General features: G+C 43.4%; 1 protein-coding gene across 5 annotated transcripts in view; it reads left to right on the top strand.

Moving 5' to 3' along the window:
• Fabp12 (fatty acid binding protein 12) overlaps nt 1–27970 on the top strand; it is a 57307-nt gene that overhangs the window by 16113 nt on the left and 13224 nt on the right. The window contains exon 2 of one of the 5 annotated variants that reach the window (NM_029310.1): nt 23781–23993. The exons of 3 other annotated variants lie outside the window; for them this stretch is intronic. The gene's annotated coding sequence lies outside the window, so the exon portion shown is untranslated. Of the gene's footprint in view, nt 1–23780; nt 23994–27970 lie in introns of those variants that run through there. One more of the 5 variants, XM_017319783.1, reaches the window with a different exon arrangement.

Genomic DNA, 27970 nt, shown 5'->3' with positions numbered 1-27970 from the left:
GCAAGCTAACAAGTGTCTTCCTTCTCCTCTGACTCGTCTGCTCTGTCCAGTCGTCCCAGTAAGTGCGTTGAGGTACAAGTCTGCAGTTTAAGTCTCTCCCACAGCCCCCCTGTGCCAGAGGAGTGCATGAACTCTCTAAGGCACGCCTGTGCGCTGGCCTTCTCATCCTCCTGACGACCTCTTATAACACTTCCCAGCGTACTGAAATTCTTCCAACTGCCCTGAGGGAGCTGGCTCACTCTCTCACCTGGAACTGTGATAGTCACTTTCTGATTGGAATATGCTTGCCTCATTCTCTGAGTAGCTATTGAAATGTCATGTTCTTGTGGAAGCCTTTTATAAATCCCAGAGATTGGGCAAGGGCCACTGTGTTGACCATCTCTGGCATCATGAGCCAGACTTCATCTAGCCTTTGACACACATTACTCTGATGGTGCATTTGCCTATCTGAGCTTTAAATGGAATTACAAAAGTGCTGTGAGGGGGACCTGATGGCCTTGTTTTCTGCTGTATCATGCTCTATAAAGGAAGGTACAGGAACATGCATACATGGGAAAAATGAATGCTTGGAGGGACACTATCCACATGCCACTGTGGAAATAGGAGCTACAAAGATAGTGAGAGGAAATGCCCTTTTCCCTCTTTCTTAACAAATTAAAAATAATTATGGAACTAAAGAATAAAAATTTAGTTGCATATTGTGTTTTTACCTATGCATTTCCTAGGACGTGCATGATAAATTAATTTCCTTTTCATTTTGGAAGGAGAAACCAACCTTTCAGTAGCCTTTAAATGTTTAAATTACTTTTTTTTTTTTTGGTGTGTTCATGAAGGTATTTATGTATACATGCAGGTGCACACCCATGCACATAGAGGTCAGAGGACAACTTGTAGGAGTAACTTTTCTCCTTTCACATAAAGGTTCCTAGAATTGAACTCTGGTCAGTCAGGCTTGGTGGCAAGTGCCTTTATCTACTGACCTATCTTGCTAGGCTTCTTAGCAATGTTTTATCTTAAGTTTCCGATTCCCAAATATTGGTTATTCCCAAGAGAACAGCTAGAAAACACACTGAGTGTTATGAAGTGGATTATCTTCCTCAGCACTCACAGGTTGAATTCCTATGCCCAGGCCGCAAAGCGTGATGGCATTCAGAGGCAAGGCCAGAATAGGTAAAGGATGCTCAACGAGGCCGTTCTGTGCACCTCAATGACAGTATCCCTATAAGAGGAGGAGGAGGATGCCGGGGATATACCGCCTGGCCATGCAAGCCAAGACCATGCAAATTTGTCTCAGAACGTTTGGCCTCCAGAACTGTGAGAAAGAAATGTCATTTTGTTCTTTAAGCTAGCCAATGTACGGAGATTTGTTACATAACTTTAGCAAACTAATATCTAAAATCAAAATAGGTCAGTTTATAGCTTGTAATTCTCCAAACTGAACTATGGGATGGGGTACTGGTGCATTTTGCCATGGGTGTCCTTCCCTGTGGCGGGTGTTAGGGAGTACTTGCCCTGCTGGTTCTGAGTATGTGTTAGAAAACTGTACTTAGACTCAGGTGAATGCACAGATGCATCCTGAGCCTTCCACAGGGACGACACGTAGACTTAGTTATTGATCATCTCTGTGTTGCCACATGGGTCCCAGGATCTTAGCAACTCACAAGGTTTTTCAGGTTTCCAGTGTGTAAATCCCCCAGGCTTACAGCCCAGGAATAATTGTGACTCATCCTTTTCTTCTTTACCACCTACATAATTAATAGAGAATGACAAGTTCCTGTAGGTCCTTATTTCAACATGCCTCTTTCACCCATGCGTCCCTTGTTTCTTTTGCAGGGTCATCTGTTTTGGGCTTCTAAGCTTCAGGTCAGCCATTTCGAAACTCCCCAGTCCTCTGCACCTGTGTGTGTGCTTCTGTCTTCCCCTTCCAGCGTCTTCCAAGAAGCAGTGCTTCACAAAGCACTCCTTTCAGCTCCTTGCTGAGGAGCCTGGTGCTTTCCCGCATTTAGAAATTAAAACACTCTTCACCTGCAACATTTCCTAGACCCGGGAGGACAGCAGATTGTCCTGTGTGAGTGGGTAGATGACACCAGAGCTGATTAAGATAATGAATGGCTCTCTCTGTATCAATCCAGAATGTTTCCCCAGGACTTACACTACGTCTTCTAAATTCCATCTGGCCAGCTTCCTCCCTGTTTCTTAAACCTTCTGCTCACTGCCAACTCCACACCAGTTTCCTCATACTCTTTCTCCATCCCCATTCCTCTGGACAGCCCCTCCCTTCTTCACTTTCTCTCTAAGGCACTGAAGCCTGGATGCTTGCCACAGCCCAGCCTGACCTTTGTCCCCAGTCAGCTTTTCAGGCCCCCACGCTCCTGTCTCTCAGATCAGCTCTGTGGCTTATATAATTAGAAGTGCTCATTTTTTCAGTGAAGGACCTTTGTGCATGTGCATATGTGTTCCTAAGGTTGTGGCCTTTTCCTTTGTATTTCATGAGATGATGCTGACTTTGGGATTTTTTTGGCCATCTCATTGAAGATTATGCACCTTGATGGGTCACAACTGAAGCTTATTAAGCTTGAATTTAGAGAAAATCTTAAGCTTTCAGCATTACAGTCCCAAATTCATACTCACTTTTGTTCTTTGCTTGTTGGGGTAAACATGCTCCCGCTGCAACCCCAGACTGAGCTGGAAGATTCAGGTCCTCCCCACCCCAGCCCCAAGATTTAATTATACATCCCAAAATCTCCCCCTCCATACATTTCAAAAAGTTATAATCCTTGAAATATGCCTAACCAGTCACAGTAAATAACGCGTGCATGGTGTAGAGGGTCTCAGATCCAGAGAAAGCTGAGACCACTCTTGGCAGAATCCAACTTGCAAAGTGTACATCCTTCACAAAAGCAGGCAATGGAATTCCACACATCAAAGCTATGGGTAAGGGGCAGATGTGAAACCAGAGTAGTCTTTCCCAAATCACACCTGCCTGATGTCCTTAGTCATCGATGCCCATGAAAATCACCAGGGTGTTTCAAACCTCAAGTGAACCAGACTCTTTTGGAATGGGACGTAGCATCAGTGTTTATGCTCTCTGCTGATGCCGATGGGAGCCTCCACTGTAGCCATTAAGGCAAACTCATGGCGTAGCCAGACACCACAGCGACTCTGTGGCAGATCCCACAGAAAGGGATTATAGTCCGTTCACAATCACTAAGCAGTGAGACCACACAATCGAAAATCAGCCCCTCTTGGGGGATGGAAATGGGAGACAGTTTGTGAAGCAGCTCGGGGAGAGAATCACAATATTCCTAATGTTGGCTGAGACTGATGGAGTAATTGCATGATTTTCTGAAAGTGGAGTAAAGGTACCTGTGTTTGGTGCCTGCCTGGAGTCTAAGATTGTGTGAGCTTTCCCTGTCCTTTCTGTGTGTCTCTTTCCTTCACTGTCCAGGCTGAAGTTAGATATGGTGTGGATTTGTGTGGTTCTTGTCTCTTTGCTATAAGTCTCCTATAGGAGTGTACACAGTCTGATATCACTTATATCTTGCCCTTAAGCACATCTGAAATTCAAATGTGCTGTTAAGTAGAAAAGAAGAGGTAGGGAGGAGGTTGGAGGGAAAGAGGGCTCTGAAACATTCATTTCACATTGAATATCTCCTATCTGTAAGATTCTCCACTTATTGCTCAGCCACAAATGGTATATCTATATCATCCTGTCTCTCCAGTGCTGAGGAGACCATCTCAGAAGAAGGGGTGGAAAGATTGTAGAAGCCAGAGTTGAAGGAGGGCTGGACTGGTCTTCTAGACATGGCAAGACCACTCTATTCATAAACCCATAGCAGCTGGTGCTCTTGCATAAGACCTGCACGAGATCAACCCAGTCAACATTCTAGCATGGAGTAGGAAGGAATTCAAGAGCCCTCATGCCAAAGTGAAGAGCTATGAACACTTTGTGGTTTCTGAGAGACAGGGAGTCTGTTTTCTTTGAGAATGTGGCTCCTACTCAGTTGACCATGCTCAGGTAGATGGCCCTGCACCCAGAGTATATGGGCAGCACAAATGGGTGGTGATAGGTTATCCATTAAAACAAAAAGACACAAAGTTAGGGAAGGTATGAGGGGGTGGAGTTAAGGAGAAGACAGGGGGCGAGTATGATTAAAATAGATCATATGAAATTCTTGAAAAATTAATACAAATATTAGATGAAATCTATACTCATGCGGATTCGACTCCTATAAAGTTTCTAGAAATTTGCAATAATGCAGAGGACTTGCAGTGTGCCAGTCAGGCCAATGCTGACCATCAGAAGTTGGCTCAGTAATTTCTGGACCATCTCCCCCTTTAGCCCCCTTTCACTGTTGGAGTATTTCACAAATTATGAGAACAAGGGTCTATCCTATGCTCACCATTGCATTCCAAGCATCCCCCAGAGTGTGGGACTTAGGAGGGTAGGGAATCCGCACTGACTGAATGACTGGATGACTGAAGTGGATCTCACAGGAGGAAGAGCGTGTGGAAGAAAACCGACAGATGCAGGCAAGTTAAAAAGGCAAGCTGGACACTTTGAAGACAGGCACAATTTGCTACCAGCAGGAGGGCCACAAAGCAGAGCAATAAACATACATCCCTGCAAAACCACTTTTGAAACAAATCTGTGGCTAGCAGTTTCTCCTTCTACTGGTAACATCTGAGCAATTGCTTATCCAGTCTCAGCTATGAGCAGTCTTTGAAAACCAACTTAAGGCTGTACGTTGTAACTGTAGTCCCTATTCCTCCTCCCCTCTTCTAAGTCTTTTTTATAAATAGAATCTCTAGTATACACTCTTACTGCCTTAGGCTCCTGTGTTGGGATTGCAGGAATCTATCGTTATGCTCAGCTTCTTGCTGTTTTTGTTTTAACCATTATTTATTGTTATTATTATTATTATTAAATACCACTACTATTTGTTATTATTTTATTTATATAACTTCATCTTATTAAGCTTTGGATTAACATACAAAGTAATGAGTTTCATTGTGGTATTTTCACATACACTTGCACACTTGCACACTCACACACGCACTACAAACTCATCACAGTTTATTTTTATTTCTTCCCTCTTTCTCACTGGCTTCTCCCAGGGTCCCCTTCAGTCCCCCAGACATTTTCCCTCTGCTTTCCTATCATAGCTCTTCTATTACCCTTTCTCTGCTTCCCTTCTGCTTTACAGAATTACTTATTTAGTGTTTTCATCTGTATAAGTATGTGCCTGGGAGGCTATGAAACCGTGTGCGTTTCAGGAGTCCATGGAGGGAGAAGTGGGATTACAAGCAGTTGTGAGCCCCTGCTATGCTGTAGATGCTGGGAACCAAGCCTTGGTCCTCTGAGAGAGCATTGAGAGCTCTCAGCCACTGAAGCTTCCGTCCAGCCCCGCCCTGCTGTTTTAATCCTTAAGTCTAAAATCCTGGACAATTTTTTATGGTTATTTCATCAGAAGACAGATCCAGAGTCTAACATGATCTCAGAACATGCAGGTGCCTTCACGAGGACCCAGAGCCCCATTACTCAGCACTATATTCCACCTTTTCTTTGTCTTCAAACTTGGATAATTTGTTGGATCTTGTTGTAACAATGAGGTAACCACGCTTAGGCACACTTCCAATTCCAACTAGTTACATGTTCCTCAATAGCTGCTTCTCAGGGTAGGGGATATCAGCTTAAAGGGAAAAGGACCATAGGAGAGCTCCCAGCATACACTACTGCTGCTGCTTCCTCTTCCTCTCCCTCTTCTTCTTCCTCCTCCTCCCCTCCCCCTCCTTTTTGTGGAGAGTGTCCAAGGGTAAGCTTTTCGGTTTATCTGAAAACATCTACAGTTTCCGGTAGGTAAAGACTAAGTTCTTTAGCCATCCCATCAGGTCTTCCTTCAGTGTATTTGGCCATCTTCCTAGCATTTCTTTCTGTGTATTTTAGATTTTAGACTTTTCTATATTAGGGAGAAGAGTTCATTTACACAATTATGAATGTATAAGACTAAAATTTGTAGCATTATATCAGCAAGCTGGAAACACAAAACAAACTGAAAAACAAACAAACAAATAAAACCAAAACAAAAACCAAATAAGATCAAACCAAACCAAACAAACAACCAAACAAAAAATACCAGCAGCAGCAACAATAACAACAACAATGGAACCTGCCTCTGAGATCAGAAGGCTGACTGATGGCCAGAATTCCTCCTTGCTTGGTGGAGGAAATCAGTGTTAGTCCTTTGCTCCATCAAGTGATTAGATGAGGTCAGTAAAAGTAATCTGATTTATGCAAAGTCTGTTCATTTCATTGTTGATGTCACCAAAGAGAACTTTTATTCTTTCTAACGCTCGCTCACACAGTGAAGGAAAGCTCTTGGGTAGAGTGTAATTTCGTGAGAGGAACTATTCCTGTGTGCTCCATGGGGTGACCTGTGTGCTCCATGGGATGACCTGTGTGCTCCATGGGATGACCTGTGTGCTCCATGGGGATGACCTGACTGTGAATCTTCTAAGAGAAATTCCCGTGCTCAGGCTTTGCTCTCAGTCTGATTTTGTTGCCATGGTGAATAATGGTCACTCATGTTTGAAAAGGCTTTCAGGCGATTCTAGCATGTTCTCTGCCAGGCCTGCAGATTGTGTTCACAGAGAAAGAAAGGAAAGGAAAGCTCTTTTCTTCTTTTTGTGCCGTGGTGTATCCCAGATATTGAGCGACACTGGACCTGCAGACAACCCACACGTATCTGAGTACATCCACCATTTCTCTACTTTGTGCACTATGGATTCTTGGAAGGCTCACTTCCTTCACTAATCTCACTCTTCCAGACTTATAAAATGGGGATAATACTAAACCTATTAATGGAGGTAGTTTTGAATGATATAAGAAATGGGGGAAAACACACACTAGATGCTCATAAAAGTAAAAACCTTCTCATTCCAAACTTTGGCTTCAGTCAGTTGCACAAGACTCAAAGCATGTCTGAAACATGTCTCCAGTGAATCCAGGATTTATGGACAATTAACCAATGGACACAGGAGTGAGTGAGCACAAGGGGTAAAGCCTGACAGTTTCTGTCTTAACCACAGCTTTTGGGGTCTACTATTGCACTCTGGGGCACAGGTAAAACAGTAACTGTAAATTGCAGGAAGTGTTGCAATCAGGTTTCTTAAAATGTTTCTGCCAGAACCTGCTGAATTAAACAAGAACAGTGGCCTCTCTTGTTAAAGAGAACACATAGTAATTAAGACGCTGGAATGAGTCAGATGAACTAGCTTGGTTGAAGCCTTGCTTGCAAGAGCATGCTTGATTTTTCACTGACATCAGGGACACTGAATTCAGTGTGTAAGGCAGGAGCTAAATGGGAGGAGGGAGAAAGAGACATACAAATAGTCCTTTCGTTTAACTATGGAGTGTGATATCTATATTTGTCTATGGAGTGCATGTGTTACACACACACTTTGGTAACATGCTCTGTCACACTTGTGATGTTAAAGAAAACCTGATCCACATGACAGGACCCTTAGCAAGTGAAACGTTACTTCTAATGCTACATTATTGCTAATATTCAATTTTAGTTTTCTTCTGCCTTGATAAGAAACCTGGAAGTCCCTGATTACCCTCTTTTTATTCTTCCTCATTGTATGCAGAAAACAAACACAAAGGAACAAGTGAGTTTCTCCAACGAGCACTCATACATCTGTTTGAACAAGCAATCCCCCAGAGGGAAAATGCTGTACTCTGTGGTCTTGCTTCAAAGGAAGCCTTGGTGTTCTGTGACTCAAGGAGGGCAAGTGGAGGCAGGCAGCTGTCCAATCCAGAGGAGTTCAGTCAACATGGAGGAGGTGGGGACATCCATCACAGAGAGCAGGGGACGGGAGGCTCTGGGCTTGCCATTTCTCAGAGGTGTCAGCTGAATGAAAAGTGATGTCAGGAACTCTGGAGGCACAGCTGATAACATGCTGGATCGTAGGCCTTACTGTAGACATGGCCTAGACCTGCCAGGTGAGCTGGGTGCTGTGAGAATTGGTGTCTGGATTATTTTGACATCGTCTTACAACCTGTGTACTACATACATTCTTTGCATTCATTGGAAGAGTTTTTCCCACTCCTGGGATCCGTGTCCGCAGACAGTCCCAGCTCATTCCCACCCCAATGCAGTTTTCAAACTGAGGTCATTACAGACCCAAATGACTTCTTCCAAAGTGTGAGACGGGGAATGCAGAAAAACCTGATTTTACACATTTTTTCCCCATGCCTGAGAAGGATAATCTAGGGCATATGCCATGTGTTGTGGTAGCATCTGGGTTTCTGCTTTTGGTATTTTAAATTTCATTTTATTTTAGAGGCAGGGTCTTGCCTTATAGACACAGGGTCTTTACATAATATGTTCTGGTCTGTGCCTCTTGTTCCCCTTTGCCTCTGCTTTCTGAGGACTGAAATGACAGGCACAAATCACCACAACCTGTTGGGACATCTTGTAGTCAACCTATTTCCTCAAAGAAATGTGAGGCTTGGATTTATCTGTAGAGTGTTATGTGTTCAGAGGTGTTCAGAGCTGAAGTCACAGGCTGGGGAGTGGGAAGATGGCCTGTTCCTTTTGAACATCATCTCTGTACCACTCCCGGTTCATTCTCCCAAGTTCACAGGGAGGGGACATCTTTGCTTCCTTCTTCTTCTAGAACTTGTTCCCTTGTCTCACATATTGTTCATACACAAACCCTCCCCTGCTCTACCAACCTCCATTCTGACAGCTCTCCCTGTGTCCGGTCCCTGTTTTAAATGGACCCCTGCTTCTGCCTCCCCTACAGCAAATTCAGTTTGAAAGTTGCTTTGGAGGTGGTCAGAATGAAAAGGAGCTGGGTATGCACAGAGCACAGGTGTGGGCGCTAGAACATCTGCATAGCAGCCCAATCCTCCGTCCATGGTGACCCAGCACAGGTGTGGGCACTAGAACATCTGCATAGCAGTCCCAGTCCTCCGTTCACGGTGACCCAGCACAGGTGTGGGCACTAGAACATCTGCATAGCAGCCCCAGTCCTCCGTTCATGGTGACCCAGCACAGGTGTGGGCACTAGAACATCTGCATAGCAGCCCAGTCCTCCGTTCACTGTGACCCAGCACAGGTGTGGATGCTAGAACAACTGCATAGCAGCCCAGTCCTCCATTCATGGTGACCCAGCCTCAATTCCTAGAGGCTTAAGTGAGTTCTTCAGTCTGACAGCACTGAACAACAGTATTTTCCAACAGATCTCTATTTTCTAGCTGTGAGTATGTGAACATTTGAGCTCTCCCTTGCATGGTTTCTGGCGGCTGAACTAGTATCTCCTCACCACAATCACCTGAAAAAACAAAGCTCGCCCTTCCAGTGAGCAGCTCCCACCTACTGCAGAAGCCGACACAGCAATCTTCTATTTCCATCCCCCAAAGCAACTATGAGGAGTGCCATATAGCTTAGCATTGACTATTCTGTGGTTCCTTGGAGAAACGATCCATTTCTTTTCCTTTTTGTTTCTAAATTCCAATACAGTATATGATCAAACTTCAATGAATTTGACTGATTTCATTTTAAATATGAAACAATATTGTTATGCCTTATGACAGTTGGACTCATAATTTATGGTTCTGGATTCCACCTCTCCCCTGGGGTGTCTGAATGCCACCATTACACTAGCTCAGAGGGGACTAGAATGTGTGAGGTCCATGGTCCAGATTCTGATTCTCCCTGGGGAAAGTCAGTTGCTGCCGCACAGGTGGCGAGTGCGTGCGTGCGTGCATGCGTGCGTGCAGTGGAGTCCTCGACAAAGGACTCAGGTCCAGCTGGGAATGCCGAAATAGTATTATGGCTCTTAGAAAAGGACTAAAGAGGTTCCCGTGCTGGGGTCCCTGGACAAGCCTTTGTGAGCTATGGGGGTCTGGTCAGGCACGTGGGTCCAAATATCCAATGATGAGTGCTTTGGGGGAGAGACTTTCCCCAAGTGTTGCAGCTCAGAACACAGACCGTCTCAGATGATCCTTGGTGACACAGCTTGTGCTCTTTATTCCACGTGACCAGGGACTCTATGAGACCAGGGAGTGAGATGGAACTTGGGGGTGAATGCATTCTATTGGCTGAGGCTAAGATGCTGGTGCTGCTCTATTTACTTGGGGAAGAAGTCCACATGCTGGGTTACATGACTAAGGCCGTGACCACCTGGTGAAACTCTACCCCTGGGCCCCCAAATAAATAAAAGGAACATCAAGTGAAACAATTAATTAGACCTTTAATTTTTACATTTTATAGTACTGTAGACAAAAACTAAAGAGGCTAGTGTTCAGGAAGATAAATAAATACAGATTTTCATTTAGTCATTATCACTTGACCAGAGTACATTACAGCTGTGGAAAGTGAGAAGTCAAATCTAGAGTTTAGTCACATATGAAATTTGTACAATATTTTCCTTGTTAGGTGAGGTCTCCTTATGTAGTGCAAGATGTTCTAGAATTCCTTATGCAGCTCAGGATGGCTTAGGATTCCTTATGTAGTTCTAGCTGGCCTGGAAATCTTTGTATAGCCCAGGCTAGTCTGGCCTGGAAATCCTTGTATAGCCCAGGCTAGTCTGGAACTTACGATTTTCCTGCTTTAGTCTTCTGAATGGTGTGATTACAGGTATATGTCACTATGCCTGGCTAACAAATATTCTGTGAGTACCTGCAGCCTGCCAGATGTGAATCACGATTTCTGTGACACGTCATTTCATAGAGTCTATGCTCTTGTGTGGAATAGGGAGGTGCCTATTAGTCAGTCAGCAAACCTTAGTATTGTGTGCCAAGAACATAAAATCATCTGATGGTTTTGAAAGTGACTATGGGTGGGGTATGGACTACTTATGTGTAATTCCTGAGCTTCCTGATGGGGAAAGCATCCTAGGCAGGCTGGCTGGCCCTTCCAAGGTCTGTGAAGCTTCAGACAGGATGAGTGTAGTAAGAGCAGGGGACAGGAGTCTGTGCAAACCTGCGTGGCAAGGCTATGAGACTTCCAAAGGCCTTTCTCAAGATGTTTTGAGCGCTCTGCAATATTAGATGAATATATTTGCAAGGTTAGATAACACATTCTAAACTTGCAAACACAATGGTCAACATTCCTACAGCGGGGTAGAAGTTAAACTAATGCTGTGTTTACTGTAATTGTAATTTTACAAGTAAACAAACCAGTTTTAGAAGCACCACTTTTATTTATTATCCATCTTTTCTACTTATTATTTGACAGTTTCATAGCTATATTTAAAGCATTTTGCTCATTTGCCCCATGACCTTCTCTTACTACCCTCTTTCCACTCTTAACAAATCCTTCTCCTCCTTTCATGACTTTTTTAAAACAAAAATTACCCTCTGAATTTAATTAGGGTTGCTTCCTTGAGTGTGGGGTTATTTACTGAAAACTGGGCAAATTATCAGTTGAGTGGGCCTCATTACTGAAATCTACCCGCTCCTTGCCAACAGTAACCATTAATAGCTCCTCAACTAGAGGCGAGGCCTCATGAGTCCCGCCCCACATCTCTTTGGAAACCTTGTGCAAGACTTCTTCAGCTGAGCCCAGGTACTGGGGGTCCCTGGGTGTAACAGCCATATTGTGTCAGAATGCAGCACTTGCCTCCATTCCTCCCGTCTCCCAGCTCCTACATCTTTCTTCTTCTCTTCTGTGATCTTTTCTGAGCTTTGTGTGCAATGTAGACGTTCTCTTTAGGAGTGAGCGGTAGGCTGTCATAGTCTTCACCCTTTGGCTGACTATGCATTGACTGAAGTGACTGTACAAAGAAGCTTGTCTGACCAGGGCTGAGAGCAGCAGTAATGTACGGATACAAGCATCAGTATTTAAAACGCAGTTTGACAACATAGTTGCTCAGCAGAACAGCAGTGAAAGCTCCTCCCCTAGAGCCTCTGACCTCCTGAGCCCTGAGCTTTTTTTTGACCTGTTTTACAGCACCAGGCATGGGTGTGCTGTGTGCCGGGCCTCACGACCTGTCAGAAAGTGCAGTGTTGTCAGAAGTGCAGCGTCACCCTCACAACAGTCTTGCCGATGAGCGAGTCGTGCTTGCCTGGTCTGTGCTGTAGCACGCAGTTCACTGATGACGTTTCTCATCTGGTGGCCTAGCCAGCTAGCCAGCAAGGAGGAAGCTTCCAGTGTGCTCCACTTTGCTTTATGTTCTGTAATAAAACTGCATGGTCGTTTTAGTAATACGGTCTTACCTAAAATGATCACCATAGCTTGTGCTGTTTAGCAGCATTCGGGGGCCTCCTATTCATGAAGAAATATCCCACATCAGGACCAGGGATTTTGGCTTTATAACCTATGATTTCTGTGAGCACCATCATAAACCAATGCAGGGTACCTCAGTTCAATCTCTCTCTCTCTCTCTCTCTCTCTCTCTCTCTCTCTCTCCCTCCCTCTCTCTCTCTCTCTCTCAGATTTATTTATTTATTTATTTATTTATTTATTTATTTATTTATTTATTTAATGTAAGTGAGTACACTGTAGCTAGCTGTCTTTCAGACACACCAGAAGACAGCATCGGATTCCATTACAGATGGTTGTGAGCCACCATGTGCGTTGCTAGGAACTGAACTCACGATTTCTGGAAGAGCAGTCAGTGCTCTTAACCACTGAGCCATCTCTCCAGCCCTCAATCTCCTTTTTGTTTGTTTGTTTGTTTAAAAAAAAAACAAAATGAAAAACCAAACTAACTTGCCAAATACTGAGTTCGCATATGCTAGTTTGTCCATTCTCAGTTTTGCCTAACTACCCGGTATCCCCATCGAGAGCCTCCATCTCCCCTAAGGCCCTCATCCCACTTAGACCTTTCCATTCCCTGTATCCCTCCCTCCGTTACATGTGTTCTAATATACTCTCTACGCTTCTTAAGGCTTCTTCTCCTTCCCCCTTTAGGGGTCTTTGTTTTAGCTTCCTAGTCTCTATAAGACATGTCAAATTAAACACAAAAACTTAAAAACTTGAAATTAGGATCCACCTGTGAGAGAGACTGTGGTTCTCGTGTTTCTGTGCGGGGGTTACGTCACTCAATAGAGCAGTTTTCAGTTTCATCTACTTCCCTGCAAATTTCATAATTTTATTTTTTATAGATGAAAGTATCTCTGTCTTGCATTTGAACCACTTTTTCATTATCCATTCATTAGCTGATAGACATCTATACAGATTCAAGCCCCTCACTAGTATAACTAGAATCTGGATGCATAGATATCTCTGTGGTAGGAGCTGGGTCATAGAGTAATTCTATTCTTAATGGGCATTTATTTATTTACCATTAACTCCGGTTCATCTAAGTTCATGCTTTCTCTCTTTAAAAAGAAAAATGCCATTAAAAATCATAAAGTCAGCCAGGCATGGTGGTGCATGCCTTTAATCCTGCATTTGAGAGGCAGAGACTGGTGGATCTTTGAGTTCAAGGCCAGCCTGGTCTATGGGATGAGTTGCAGGACAACCAGGGCTGTTATACAGAGAAACTGTCTCAAAAACAAACAAACAATCAAACAAACAAAGGAACGAACGAACAAACAACCCAAAAGTTATGGGGTCTACTTTTCTTTAGGCCCACCCTAGAGTGGAGTTGATCAATACAGTGATCAGTATCAATACAGTATCACTGATCATTGTATTAAAGAAAACTTAGTTTCCTCCCTCATTAGATATCATTTGTGATGAGTTCCTTCTCTAGAGGTGTGTGCTAGTTAGCTTTATGATGGCAGCAGACTTGGTGCACTGATTTGAAGGCATGAAAGGGTCATGGTGAACAGCTGAGGTTTGGCACTGTAAGAAGCCAGGAGAGGCAGGTATAACCTCAGTAGCATTGAAGGCCCAGGACTGAAGGGGCCATGCAGAGAAGTTGAGGCTTGACACCATGAAGAAAGCCCAGCCCAGGAGAGCTTATCGGTGAAAGTGCTGTCAGTTACAGCAGAGACTCTGACATTTTAGAGAAGCCAATGCTGTGGGATGACCACCAAGGACAGCAGCAGCTGTGGAGTGGAGCCAGCTTGAACCTGGGAGATAAGCCGTCATGTGCTATGGGTGGTTATCTAAGCTCTTTTCAGGACCCCTTCTGGATTGTTAGTGGATCCCAGATGGTGGACAGAATTATTCACACATTGAAAATTTGGTTTTGCTTTGTTCAGATTGTGACTGTACACTAGTTTTCCTTCTTGAAGTAAGAAAGTATTTGGCTTTATTTTATTTTGTTATTTTATTTTACAGGAACCCACAGTGGTAAGACTTTGAACTTTTAAGGAGATTTTAGAGTTTTAGAAGACTTTGATTTTAAAAGACACTAGATATTTTAAAGAGACTGAATTTTTAATGTGTTTGAATATATAAAGACTGGGACCTTTTAAGTTCATAATATGTTTTATATTGTGATGTCGATTTTTTAAAAAATGATTTTGCGATTTTATAATATCTGTAAAATCTTGGAGATGAACAAGAAAGGGCTCAATAGTGATGTTTGTGTGTCAAGTTGACAATTGGTCAATTGTGCTGACAAGAGTCATGTCAACTTTACACAAACTAAAGTCATCGTAGAGGAAGGAGCCTTAGTTGAGAAGATGCCTCTATAAAATGAGGTGTCTGCAAGCCTGTAGGGCATTTCCTTAATTAGTGACAATGTAGGAGGGACCAGACCATTGTGGGTGGGGCAGCGCCTGGGCAGGTGGTCCTGAGTTCTATCAGAATGTAGGCTGAATAAGACAGTAAGTAGCACTCCTCCATGGCTTCTGTATCAGCTCCTGCCTCCGTGTTCCTGCCCTGCTAGAGTTCATGTCTTGATTTTCTTCGGTGATAAACAGTGATATGGAAGCCAAATAAGTCTTTCCTTCCCAAGTTGCCTTTGGTCATGGTGTTTTATCACAGCAGTAGTAATCATAACTAAGGCAGGATGGGGCTTTGTCCCATCTCCTTTCCCCTGTCATGAGGTTTTTGTCTGGATAACTTGATGCATACAGTCTTCTTATATGCGTCTGTCCTGTTATCTCTGGAAAGTGATATTTCATTAAAGTCTTTCACCACTTCTGGTTCTCACCATCTCTCCATCTCTTCTTCTACATAGACCCCTGAGCCTTGAGAGGAGGGGTTTGATAAAGACATTCATCCCATTCAGGGCTCAACACTCCAATCTCTCACTATCTGCACATTGTCCAGTTCTGGATTTGTGTTAATTGCTTCTCCGATGAGGGGTGAGTGATGCGCTACTCTATGGAAATGTAATAAATCATTAGGACTCATTTTATTGCCATGTTAATTTAGCAGAATAATAGTAGTAGTTTTTTCCCTAGGGCCCATTACCTATCTAGTCTCAGGTTCTTGTGTGCATCAGCAGTATCAGGTATGGGCTTAATCTTAGGGAGTGGACCTTAAGTTACAAAAAGGTAGGTTGGTTACTCTTATAACATCCATGCCACTCTTGTATCTGTGGGCATATTTTACTAGCAGGCTGTTATTAAAACGTGTGAGTTTCACAGCTGAATGAGATTTATCATTGTTGGTTCCCTCCAGGAGTTTGCACAGCATCTTTTATCACTATGAAGGCAGCCAGTAGGGATGCTTTTAAAAGGCCAGCCTTGATGACACAGTCCATAATCTCATTACTCAGAGTTGAAGCACCAGGATTGGGAGTTGGTGGCCAGCCTGGTCTACATGGCATAACCTTGTCTCAAACCAAACTTGATAAAATAGGAAAACAACAAAACAACAACAAACTCCACAATCAGGTTGTTGTGTATACCTGATACTGTAGCATTCCAAACACTGAGGCAGAAAGATCAGGGCCTCAAGGTCATGTCCAGCCACATGGTGCACTCAAGGTCACACCCGGTGCGCTCAAGGTCACACTGGGCTATATGAAACACCATACCAAAAAACAAAACAAAGCAAAACAACAACAAAAATGTTTAGGTTTTCTCTGGTTTTTAAAAATTAATTAATTAATTAATTTATCTTATGTATTTTTTTTAATTGGTAAAAGCCATGCCTGGGTGTGACTTCAGCTGTACTGATCTGTAACATGTATGGCTGCCACCTACCATAACTTGTCTTGAGTGAGTAAGGACATCAAGCCACTGGGCTGTGGCCTGGAGTCCTCGGATGCTCATGGCAGATTATGAGGTCTGGGTGCTTCACTAACAGTGACGAAACTAAAGGGAAACTGCAGGGGCATGAGGCTGCCTGCAGGTGAGCATGGATTCGGTTTTCTTTCTAGAGGAGATTTCAACAAACTTCACCTCTGACCAAGAAGTTTGAGGATGAATGAAGATATTGAGTCATAAAATCCCTAATATAAGTAGTCTACCTTTATGTTCAAAAACACTTTTCAACATGATTTTAAATTTTAGGAAATAGATCACTTTCCAAAGTAATTATAATCACATCTCTAACACTTAAAGAGACAAGAAAAATAATTGAGGGTGTGGTTTCTTTGTTGTTGTTGTTGTTTTTTTTTGTTTGTTTGTTTTGTTTTGTTTTGGTAACAGTAAGATATAATCAAACTAATCTGTGGAAAGGCATGGTATATAAAATTTGGCAGCCTTTTGTATTAATTTGAAAAAATGCAGACTGAGCCAGCAATGGCTCAGCAGATGAAGACCACACTTTCAAGCCTGGGGTCAAAGTTTAATTCTGGGACACTTAAGGCTGAAAGAGAGAACTAACTCCTGTACTGTCCTCTGACCTCCACGTGCACACCACATCTCTCTCTCTCTCTCTCTCTCTCTCTCTCTCTCTCACACACACACACATACACACACACACACACACACACACACACGGGGCGGGGGGAGGAATCAAACAAGCAAATACAATACAATACAATACAATACAATACAATACAATACAATAATTAAGTTCAGAACTTCCTGAAACAGCAAGTACGGGGTTGCACATACCCGTGACTGAAGATCTCTCTGCTCAGTATTTCACTGATCAGATGGATTCACTTGCAACATGGCATCAGCCAACACTGGCCTTCTGTCAGACTCAAGTTTTCATTTTTATCAATCCTTCCCACAAAGTATTTTTTCTAAAATGGGAATTCAATCATATCCCTTCCTTAGAAAAATCCCTTCCTCAGCCCCAGGGCCTGCCTTTTGTTACAGCCCCAGAGGGCAGGATCCATATCCACTGTCCCCTGAGAATAGTCCCAGCCACCCTGGCAAACTCTTGTTTGTTCTGCCAGGATCCTACATGGCTTCCAGCCTCTCTAGCTCTTCCTACACACCACGGAGCACTCTCTGGACGCTCAGCCACTGGTCACAAAGCCACTTCCTGGAAGGATTCTCCCAGTCTTCCTCTTCTCTAAGTTAGAGAACACTTATTACATTCTTGTTTGATGCTAGAGAAAAATCAGTCAGACAGAAGGCCAGTGCCAGCTGCTGCCATATCTCAAATGGATTCATCTGGTCTTTGAGATGCTGCATGAAGAGATTGACAGTCACCACTGAGGAAAACCCATATCAGACGCAAGAAGATGCATTTCATTTTGTACTATATCTATTTGATTACCACCTATGTGTGTGTGTGTGTGTTTACTTCTCTTTGGAATTTCATAATACTTTGGTCATTTTATACTTTAGCACTTTGATAGTGTTGTGAAATTCATCTGCTTATGATCTACAGCTTGGTCTCCATGTGGGTCCCCTAATAATTGGAGCAGGGACTGTCTCTGCCTCTGTTGTCTGCCATTGGATTCCCTTCTCCTAGCTGGACTGCTTGGTCAGGCCTCAATAGGAGAGGGTGTGCTTAGTCCTGCTGTGACTTGATGTCCCAGGGCAGGATGGTACCCAGGGGGGATTTCCCCATCTCTGAGGAGAAGGGAAGAGGGTAATGGAGGTGGGGAGGGATTTTTGAGGGTGGGATTAAAAGGAGAGCAGGGAAGGGGGAACTGTGATCAAGATGTCAAGTGAATAAATAAATGAAAAGATCATCTGCTTACATATACCTTTCCCTCTGGACTCCGGCAGCCCTGGGGTTACAACCTACCCATCTCTCTACTTATATTGGAGAAGATTGAATCAAGAGTACCCAGATAAAGGCGCATCACCCAGAGTCCAATAGCCCTTCTTTCTCTAGTTAGCCTTCAGAATGCTCTTCTCATGCCTGATGCAGACAATGAGGCCCTGTCTGCTCCTAACAGTCCTCACCAGTTCCTGACCACCTTGTCCCCAGGATGAGTTGAATGGACACACCCCACATTGAATATGTGTCCATATCTCACTCTGAAACATGCACATGTACTGGTATTTGGAAAAAAGGTTCTTTGCAGATAGAGGTAAGAATCTCAATGTGATATACACTTGGATTTTCCAGATGGGCCCCAAATCCAATTACATGTGTTCTTTCAAAACAGTTTGTTGAAATTGTGTGTGTGTGTGTGTGTGTGTCTGTGATTGTCAGAGGACATTTGTGAAAGTCAGTCCTCTCCTGTTGTGTGGATATGTGGTAAGGACTCAGCCTATCAGGCTTAACTGCAGGTTCTTTTAGCCATTGAGCCATGTTGCCACCTTCCTAACAAAGTTTCTTATAATAAAACACACACCAAGAGAAGTTCATGTGAATGTGGGCAGATCTGGGAGGGAAATAGTCACCCATCAAGGCAAACTAAAATCTGAAAAAGGAAGGAATGTTACTAAGTGTTCTATTCCTATGAACACACACCATGACCATGGCAACTCTTACAAAGGAAAGTGTGTAATTGGGGCTGGCTTGCAGTTCAGAGGTTTAGTACGTTGTCATCTGCCGCAGACCCTCTGGGTCCCTATGTCTGCGTGGAACGGGTCTCTAGTCACAGGTGGGCAAAGCATTGGATGAGATGACAGACAGATGCACACAGGAGAGGTTGTGTAGAATCTGAATGCATTTGTTAGGTGGAGCATCAAACTTTTTATAGTACAGAAAATTCAAGGGTCAGAAGTCACAGCAGGCAAGGTACATTGAAGTTACCAGGTACAAAACAAAGAAATGACTTCAAAAGGATTTACAGGAACCAGGTAAATGTTTACAGTAAAGATAAAGCAGTCCTGCCTAGGGTCAGCTTAGTGACAGGCAAGGATTTTACACTCTAGTGCTATACCTTTGAACCTTGTGAAGGCTAGCACCAGGGGGTTCTGCTCTTGGCAGGCCTCATGAATAATGCAATATCACAACCCCCATCCTCAATTCCTAGGCCTTGCTAAATTCTTATATGAGTGTAACTATTAAGTAACTGAAGAATCTCTATTTGTCAGAAGAATTTACCAACTAACTTGCTTCTAATATGCAATGTAGCCTGTACTGAAGATTTCTATCTCAGTGAGATTCCCTGGCTCTTTTTGCAGACCAGTTGAGCCACTGGCTCTGTCTATTGTAAAGCTTAATTAGTTACTGAATAGGTTAACTTCCTTACTGCCTTCTCACAGGATTCTAAGCTCGGAGGCTTCTGGGATCTTGGAACACTGGGGAAACTAACTATAACAGAATTTAATCTCAAAGGGCATTTATAATAAAATATTAAAAGAGAGCTCATAGATCCATACATCAGACTAACGTGGGAATAGAGTATGAGTATATGGCTAAACTCCAGGAGGTGAGCTTCCTTGAAACTCTCTGCCTCGTGAGTGGCTTTTAGGCTTCACAGCCTGTCAAGCTGACTCGACCAGAGTATGTGGCAGTCATCATGATGGAAATCATAACAGTGTGCAGGCAGACATGGGGCTGTGAGTTCTACATCTGAATCTGAAGGCAGCAGGAAGAGAAAGTCACACTGGGCCTGGCTTGAGCTTTTGAAACCTCAAAGTCCAACCCCAGTGACTTCCTCTAACAAGGCAACGAGTTCTAATCCCTCCACAGTAGTACCACTCCCCAATGACTCACCATTCAAACAGAAGAGCCTTATGGGGGCCACTCTTATTGAGACTACCACAGAAGATTCTCCCTTAAAGCCTCAAAAACGTCCCTGATTACACACATTTGGAATTTCTAGAGTCCCAAACTGTGAAAGCTATCTGATGTAAGAAGCCACCATGCTGGGTAGACTTGTCACAGCAGGCCCAAGAAGCTAACTGAGTTTGCATCTCAGCCTGCTTTCTAAGTTCTTCTGCCTCTCTGTGTGCTGACAGGTTTCCCAGAGTTAGTGCCTGCTTCTTCTTTTTTTCTTTTTTCTTTTTTTTTTTTTTTTACAATGGTGTTTCTTTCTTTGTCTCTTTTTATTTGTGAACAATTTTTAAGAGTTACATACATAATAGACTGTATTATAGTATTTTCAACCCTTTTTACCCCCTTTCAATCCTCCCATGATCCTCTTCCCCTGCCACTTCTCAGATTCATGTTTCCTTCTTCAATGATGTATATCACAGTAATACACTCACACATATGCACATATACATGCTATGCCTACACACATGCGTGTGCACACACACACACACACACACACACACACACACACACACGAGTCCAAATAGTGTTGCCCATATGTACATGGCTTTGGGACCAGCACACTCTTCCTGCTTCACACTGTACCCATAGACTACTGTCATTTACTTTAGACCACTAGATCTTACTTTTCCTTTTTAAAATCTTTTTTGTTTCCTATGCTCCAGATTTATTTTTCTAGCTTTCTACCAGATACTTCTTGTTTTGGGAGCAGAATCGTACTATGTAACTCAGGTTGGCCTTGTACTCATGATCCCTTTGCTCTGCCTTCCTGGGATGGCAAACATGTCACCACGGTTTGCTTCTACTATATATATTAGTTAACTGTCCATCTGTCTATTCAAACTGTACTTCTATTTCCTTTTATTTTACAATCCTTCCCCACTCTCTGGTGCTAAGGGTTGAATCCAAGGCCTTATGCATGCCTGATAAGCACTCTACCATAAACTCAACTTTAAATTGTTTTGGTTTTGTTTTCATGTTTGTTTTCTTGGAAGAGCACTTTAAAACAGCCTCTTTTACAAGCTCTCACTTTCTATCAGTTCTTCCTGAACCTTATTGAATATAATTTCTTTCAAAGATAGAATTAATTTTTATAATCCAATACACTTTCAGACACAGTGAAATGATTAAAAAGTAGAAAGGGAGAAAGAAAGAAAGAAAGAAAGAAAGAAAGAAAGAAAGAAAGAAAGAAAGAAAGAAAGAAAGAAAGAAAGGAAGGAAGGAAGGAAGGAAGAAAGAAAGAAAGAAAGAAAGAAAGAAAGAAAGAAAGAAAGGAAAGAAGGAAGAAAGAGAAAAAAGGAAAGGCAAACTTACCCCAAACCACTTTTCTAACACAATTTCCACCAACAATTTAGTGTAGTTTCTCCACAATCATTACATATATGTGGTTATGATCAGAGTATTTTGCATGGTCATAAATAAACAATGAGGGCTGGACATAAGGTTAAGTGGTAGAAGAGTTCTTTGAAAGGCGTGAGGCCCTGGATTTAACAGCTATCAGCTCACATAAAAGCCAAAGATGAATGAACTAGCTCCTTTTCTGTTGTGAATATTTGATTGTTAATGTTTGGATTTAGGTATCCTCTAAAGACAGTTCTTGATCAACCACTTGCAACATCCTAAGTTCATTTCAAAATAGTACTTGATCACCTTCAATCTGATTTGAACTGCAGCCAGGACTGACTGGTTTTCTGCCTAGTGACTTGTCACCATGAATGGAGTGTGAGACAGTTTATTCTGACCATGTATTGCCTGGACCTGCTGAAGGAGAATCCCAGACAATCGCCCCTGACATCAGCATTCCTTTCTGATCTCTTAGTTGATGGTGATATGGGAAGGACGCATGGCTCATACAATGCCACGCCTGAAGATTTTCCAGCTCATAAACTCATTGATAGTCCCAAAGCTGGGCAGAAATGCTCTCTTTCCTATGCTAGCTTCTTCTAATGCTGGATTCCTCTTTACAGTTTCTCTCAGTAAGATGGTGAAACTATTAACTTATTTTCTTAAGTGAGAGGCAATATTAAAGTATCTATAAACCTGTGACTCCAGTTGAAGGGTTTTTCCCTAGAGTGTGTAACAAAGTCGGTGCTGGTCACTGTCATCCTTTAGCAGCCAGGGTTGAGTTCTTACTCTTTCCCAAGTTTGGCACCTTTTATTTTCCTTTTTAAATTTTAAAAAATTTTAGATTTATTTATAGTATGTTGTAAGTGTGATGCCTGCAAGTATGTCTGTGTATCTCATGTGTGCTGGTGCCTGAGAAGGTCAGAAGAGGAAGTCAGATACCCGGGAACTGGAGGTACAGATAGGTGTGAGCCATCACATGGGTGCTGGGAACTGAACCTGGGTCCTCTGGAAGAGCACCAAGTACTCTGAATTGCTGAAGCATCCCGTCAGCCCATCTTCTCTTCTCTTCTCTTCTCTTCTCTTCTCTTCTCTTCTCTTCTCTTCTCTTCTCTTCTCTTCTCTTCTCTTCTCTTCTCTTCTCTTCTCTTCTCTTTTCTTCCCTCCTGCTCTCTCTTTTCTCTCTTCCTTTTTTACTTTCTTTCTCCCTCCCCTCCCTCCCTCCCTCCCTCCCTCCCTCCCTCCCTCCCTCCCTCTCTCCCTCCCTCCCTTCCTTCTTTGGTTTATGTAACCAGGCTGGTATTAAACTCCGAATCCTCCTGCTCCAGCCTCTCAGATGCAAGGATTAAAGGCTCTTCTCACCACATACAGCTTGGTGTTTTGTTGTTGCTTAATTAATTTTTTGTACTTTTGTTTTCTATATTTTGAGTAATGTCATAAAAGCTGTTAATTTTCTATATACACTGTTCATAATGTGAGAAAAATCCTTTCTCAGCTTATCAACAACAAGATTGGAGTTTTATTAAGAGAAGATTAATTGAAAGTACAAACTGGCTACATAATAGTAGGGTACACTTGTGATTCATAGCTTGCTGGCTCAGATGTAGAATCCACCGCAACCTGAGCAACTCTGCATGTCAAAGACTTCTAGGCAGTAGTATCTAACAGGTAGGCTGGTGTCTTATTTACTTTTCTGTTGTTGTGATAAGACCCCAGGATTGAAGCAAGGGTGTCAGAGTGTTAGAGTCCTTGACCATCACGACAGGGAGCATGGCAGCAGGCAAGCAGGCATGGCTCTTGAGCAGAAGCTGGACATTTACATCGTGATACACAGACAAGAGGCAGGGAGCTAGTTGAGAATGGTGTGGGCTTTCAAAACCTCAAAGCCCCCTGCCAGTGAAAAACCTCTTCTAAGCAGGCCACAATTGCTAAAGTGTTCCACACAGTTCCACCAGCTGTGGGTCAAGCATCCAAGCCGTGAATGTCTGGGGCCATTCTCAGTCCAGACATTACAGCTAGTTATGCATAAGGTGGAGTGAAAAGTAAGTGCAAGGGTTCTTGGAGTCAGTTGTGCTGGGGCACAGGAGTATTGTGCAGGAAGGATTGTTGTCCTGAAGTGGACACAGGTGAAAGGCTAAGGCAGACTCATGAAGGAACATTTCACTGAAGCAGACACAGGAGATAGGATGTTCTGCTAAAGCAAACCCGTGAAAGGACACATGATGAAGGGTTCTCTGCTAATAACATGAATGTATTGCTCTGCCTGACATTGCGTAGTTGATCTCCATTTGTCCAGAGCCCATGGACTTTGGCTGAGGCAACGCACATAGAGGACACTTGTTGTTTGGAGGATATAAACAGGACTCCATGGAGTGACGAAGACAGAGCTTGGCTATCTGGGACAGCTAGCTGAGCAACACTTGTGAGTCTCGAATCTTCACTTTGCTTCCCCGAGAGAGGCACAGCTGAAAACTTCTGGTGTTCCTCCAGGTCCATCCTGCTGACTCCAGCCAGGGCTGAGGCTGGGACGTCTCTGCTAGTTCCTGTCTCCACTGTTGCTAACCTGACTCTACTGAACTGGACTGCTGGTGTACTCGTGAGGTGTTTGTGAGTGGATCGAGCTGCCACTACTATTCTGTGACCTGAACTGCCGATTTCCAGACAGCATAGGTGGGAGTTGCTCCAAGGAACCTTTCTAAACAGGTCCACTTCAACCATCTTTTCCACTACCTCCAGTGGGTGGTGGGCTACAAGGAAAGTTAAAGTGTTTAAGAACCATCATTGAAGATAGGATTTGAAAAAAGGGAAAGTTACAGGAAAGTCTGGGGCACAGAGCAGTAGCATGGTCTCAAACACAGATATCATCTTAAAGATCAGAGGCAAGGCAAGATTCTGTCATTTTCTGTTGTTCTGGTTTGCATGGTGGTATGGTGTAAATGGTGGTGATGTTTGCAGGCGGTGTAACCCTTAGGGGCTGGAGCCTGTGGTAGGAAGTGGGCTGTTGGAGGCAGGGCTCTGGTTTATCAGCTTGGTCCTGCTTCTTGTCTACTCTGCTGTCTCCTGACTGCTGTCTCAGGCTCCTGCAGCCATGTCTTCCTCACTGTGATGGATTGTATCTGTCTTTAAGTTGTGAGCTAATAACCCCTTCCTTCCCTTTGATTGCATCTTGTAGTTATGTGGTCACGGAGTAGAAATCATGACATGTGATGTAGGGAATTCACTCTTGGGCTCTTTTTTTTCTGGGCAAGCATTCTACCATTTTTGATAAGGGTTGACAGTGTAATTTAGGAAGGTCTTGAACCCTGGGTCCTTCTGCCTTTGCCTTGCTCGGATTTCAGATGTGTGATGCCCAAATTCTAGGATTTTAGAAAAGAAAATGTTTTGTAAACACAAGATACAATTTGAGCTGCGTCAGAGGAGATACTGTGCAAGGGTGGGAGCCGGAGGGAGGTACGGAAGTTTGGTGAACTGAGGGAGTTTGCAATGTTCAGTAACCAGAACAGATGCTCGTTTCAAGTGCTGACAGGCTGAACTGTGCTAAATTCCGGGTTTATAGTAAAGAGCAGACTTAATTTCTATCACACGTGACTCATATGGGCAGCACATTCTTAGAAAAGTGGGGGTTAGTTCTGATCACCTGCTGTGCCAACAGCTTCTGGGGGACACCAGGATTGCTGTCTATCAATCACACTTCTATTTTATTTTTAATTTTTGTCATGTTGCTTTTCGAATTTTTAAATATTGAAATGAGTTTAGATTTACAAGAGAACTTGCAAAAACAATATAGCCTTCCTGCAGTTGCTCATTTTGCTAACATTTCATGTTTGAGTGTGGATTTGTCAACACGAAGGAGGCCACACAGCACTTACACAAGTACAGGCTTTCCGAACTCCTCCGTTGCTGCTGCTGCTGTTGTTTTTCAATTCACATAGTTTCCTATCCTAGATCCCAAATCAGGACCTTGCTTTGAACAGAGGCATTGAAACCAAAAAACCAAATATACCTCTAGCTTCCGCCTTGTCATGGTATAGAGACCATGGAGTTAAGCCTTACACTAACTTTGCTGAGGTTCTGGTCATAATGTGAGTGGGTGCATGTGTGTTTGTTTTCTCTGTTTTTGAGGAAGTTGGAAGGCGCTCAACTAGGGAAAAGCCACTGATCCTTCACTTGAGCAAGTGTCTGATAGATGACCTTTCAAAGTAAGAGGCCCAAACCTCCATCCTCGGGGAATGTTAATATTGCTATCTTCTGAACATTCATCCAAGAAAGAAAATGGCGCAAGTTCCTAACACCCTTTACCTCCAACACTTTCCAAATCTCACATCACTCCGCATCTTTACCCCACCAAAACCCCACAGAGTCAACTTGAGAGGTAGGTTTGAGACTTACAGTTCCCAGCTACATATAGACCCCATTTGGTAACATCTTTTTTGGTTTCCTCCATTTTGTAACAATTTCTCAGATTTTCTTTGTTACAACGTTGGCACTTTTCAGAAGCTCATGTGGAAATTCCCTCTATTTTCTTTATGCGTCAGCTATTACATTATGACTCAGTTTGGGTTCTGGGTAATCAGTAGAAAGACACAGAGGCCAAGTGCTTCTCATGTCACCTCTGTGTATCAGGTCAATTGGTAGCAGGTATGGATCAGATGGTAAGGTGATGGATGTCTGCTCAGTTTCTAAAGCTACTAGTTTTCTCTTTGTAAATGAGACTAAGTATGGGGAATGGGATCTCAAACTTCAGCATGCATCAGCATTACACAGAGAACTAAGAATACCAGTTTTGGGGCCCTTTCCCCAGAGTTTCTGATTTAGCAGGCCATAGTAGGGTCTTTGTCTTTGTAGATGCCGCTGTTGTGGACCTATAGACCAGTGCCTGAATATTTGTCCTACTGTGGGATAAAATATCTGACAAAAGTATCTTACTTGATACCACTTGAGAAAGAGAGGTTCCATTTAGCTCACAGTTCTAATTTCAGTCCATCGTGAGAGCAAGGCACAATGGCACAGAGAGCTACAGATGCCTGCTTGCAGTGGCACAGCTGCCCCTCTCATTTCATGCAGCCCAGGATCTCTTGCCCAGGTAAGTAGGACAGAGATTCCCACACCAGTGACCACATTAAGTTAACCCCCCACAGGTATGCCCAGAGATGGGTCTCTCAGGTGATCTTAATTGTCAAGCAACAATTAACACCAGGGCCACACCCTTAAAACCATTACACATGTTCACACCCTGATAATCCATAGTCTAGAGCAGCTGTTTAATTGCTGGACCTTAGACCTGAGTCATCTCAAGAGAGACACTAGAGGCATATCTGGGAGAAACTCTAGAAATACAATGTACATTTCCAAGCCTAACACTAAATTGTGATTAAGAAGACAGGGCAGCTTAGAGAGTCGGCATATTCATTAATGCAAGCCGTGCTGGGGAACCCTGGAGCCACTGCTGTCCGAGGACAGTTGAATGCAGAGTCACTTGGTGACAACCTATGGAGAGTGCTTAGCTAGCTTCTGCTCCAGGAACCAGGCCAGCAAAGTGTGGGAACCCAGCAGGTCTGAATCACAAGCCTCAGGCTCAGAGGGCTGACTAGTCCTTTCTTCACCCCAGCAGGAAGCCTCCACATTCCCAGCGTTGTCGGAACCATGTGATTTCCTAGAGGCTCATACATAGCACCGCGCAGCCAGTTCCAGAATCAGCCTGAATTAGCTGAGAGCCTGTGACAGAAGGAAACCACAGCCGCCCAATACTGTTTACCAGCATCCGCAGGCTTATTTTACTTTGTGGATTTCACATAGTTCAGTTTGCCAACACCTTCTTAAAAATACCTACTTAATCTGGGCTAACACAAGAACCATAGATCATTTAACAAAAACCCAGTACCAGGCTTGAGAAGCCCCCTTTGAGTCGTTTGCTACGGTTGTACAAAGTTGCCCCAAGCATTACAAGTTGTTGCTATTTCCCTTGGCTTCCTCCAAATGTGGAAGGTTTTCTGAAGATACCATATGCATCAGAAGTAGGCCCCTGAGCTGGAACTAAATGGAAAGCCTCCTCCCCAAGGACTACCTCTCATGGTAACAGAGGGTGCCATGCAAGCTTGAGGGAAGTAACCAAGAATCCTACCTAGTTAGGATGCCTACAAACCACATGCAGCAAGCAGCACAGCATGACAGTCCTAAGGTGTAGTACTCCTAAGGTGTAGTAGTGGCATGCACACTTTGGCAGTAACCAACAACTCTCCAGTTAGATTTACTCAGACAGAGAAAAATCATGCCCAGTACTGGAAGCCTAGCCAACCACCCAGGGTTGTAAAGTCATGACTCTTGGAGAACTTACAGTCACCACTTTCCATGTAACCAGCACAATTCCCAACTACATTCTAAGTATTTGTTCCTATAACCACAGATTAAATGTAGTCCTCACCCCTCATCAAGGAAACTTCACCTTGCAACAAACAGATGCAGATCATGGTAGAAACCCATAACCAACCAAAATGCAGAGTAGTGGAGTCCAGTTCCAACTGATAAACCACACGGCTCTTGCTCCTAAGGCTGAGGGATCATTGTGGAGGAGGGGTAGGAAGAAAGACTGTAAGAGCTACAAGGAGGGCCAGAGGATTTTCTGTGAGACCATGTCTCTAAGAAATGTCAGAAGAAAAAAAGAAAAGAAAAGGAAAGGAAAG

The sequence above is a fragment of the Mus musculus genome, chromosome 3 (genome assembly GCF_000001635.26).
Source record: "Mus musculus strain C57BL/6J chromosome 3, GRCm38.p6 C57BL/6J".
Classification (NCBI taxonomy): Eukaryota; Metazoa; Chordata; class Mammalia; order Rodentia; family Muridae; genus Mus; species Mus musculus.
The sequence above is the reverse complement of the archived record's forward strand: the minus strand, read 5'-3'. Positions and strand labels throughout refer to the sequence as shown.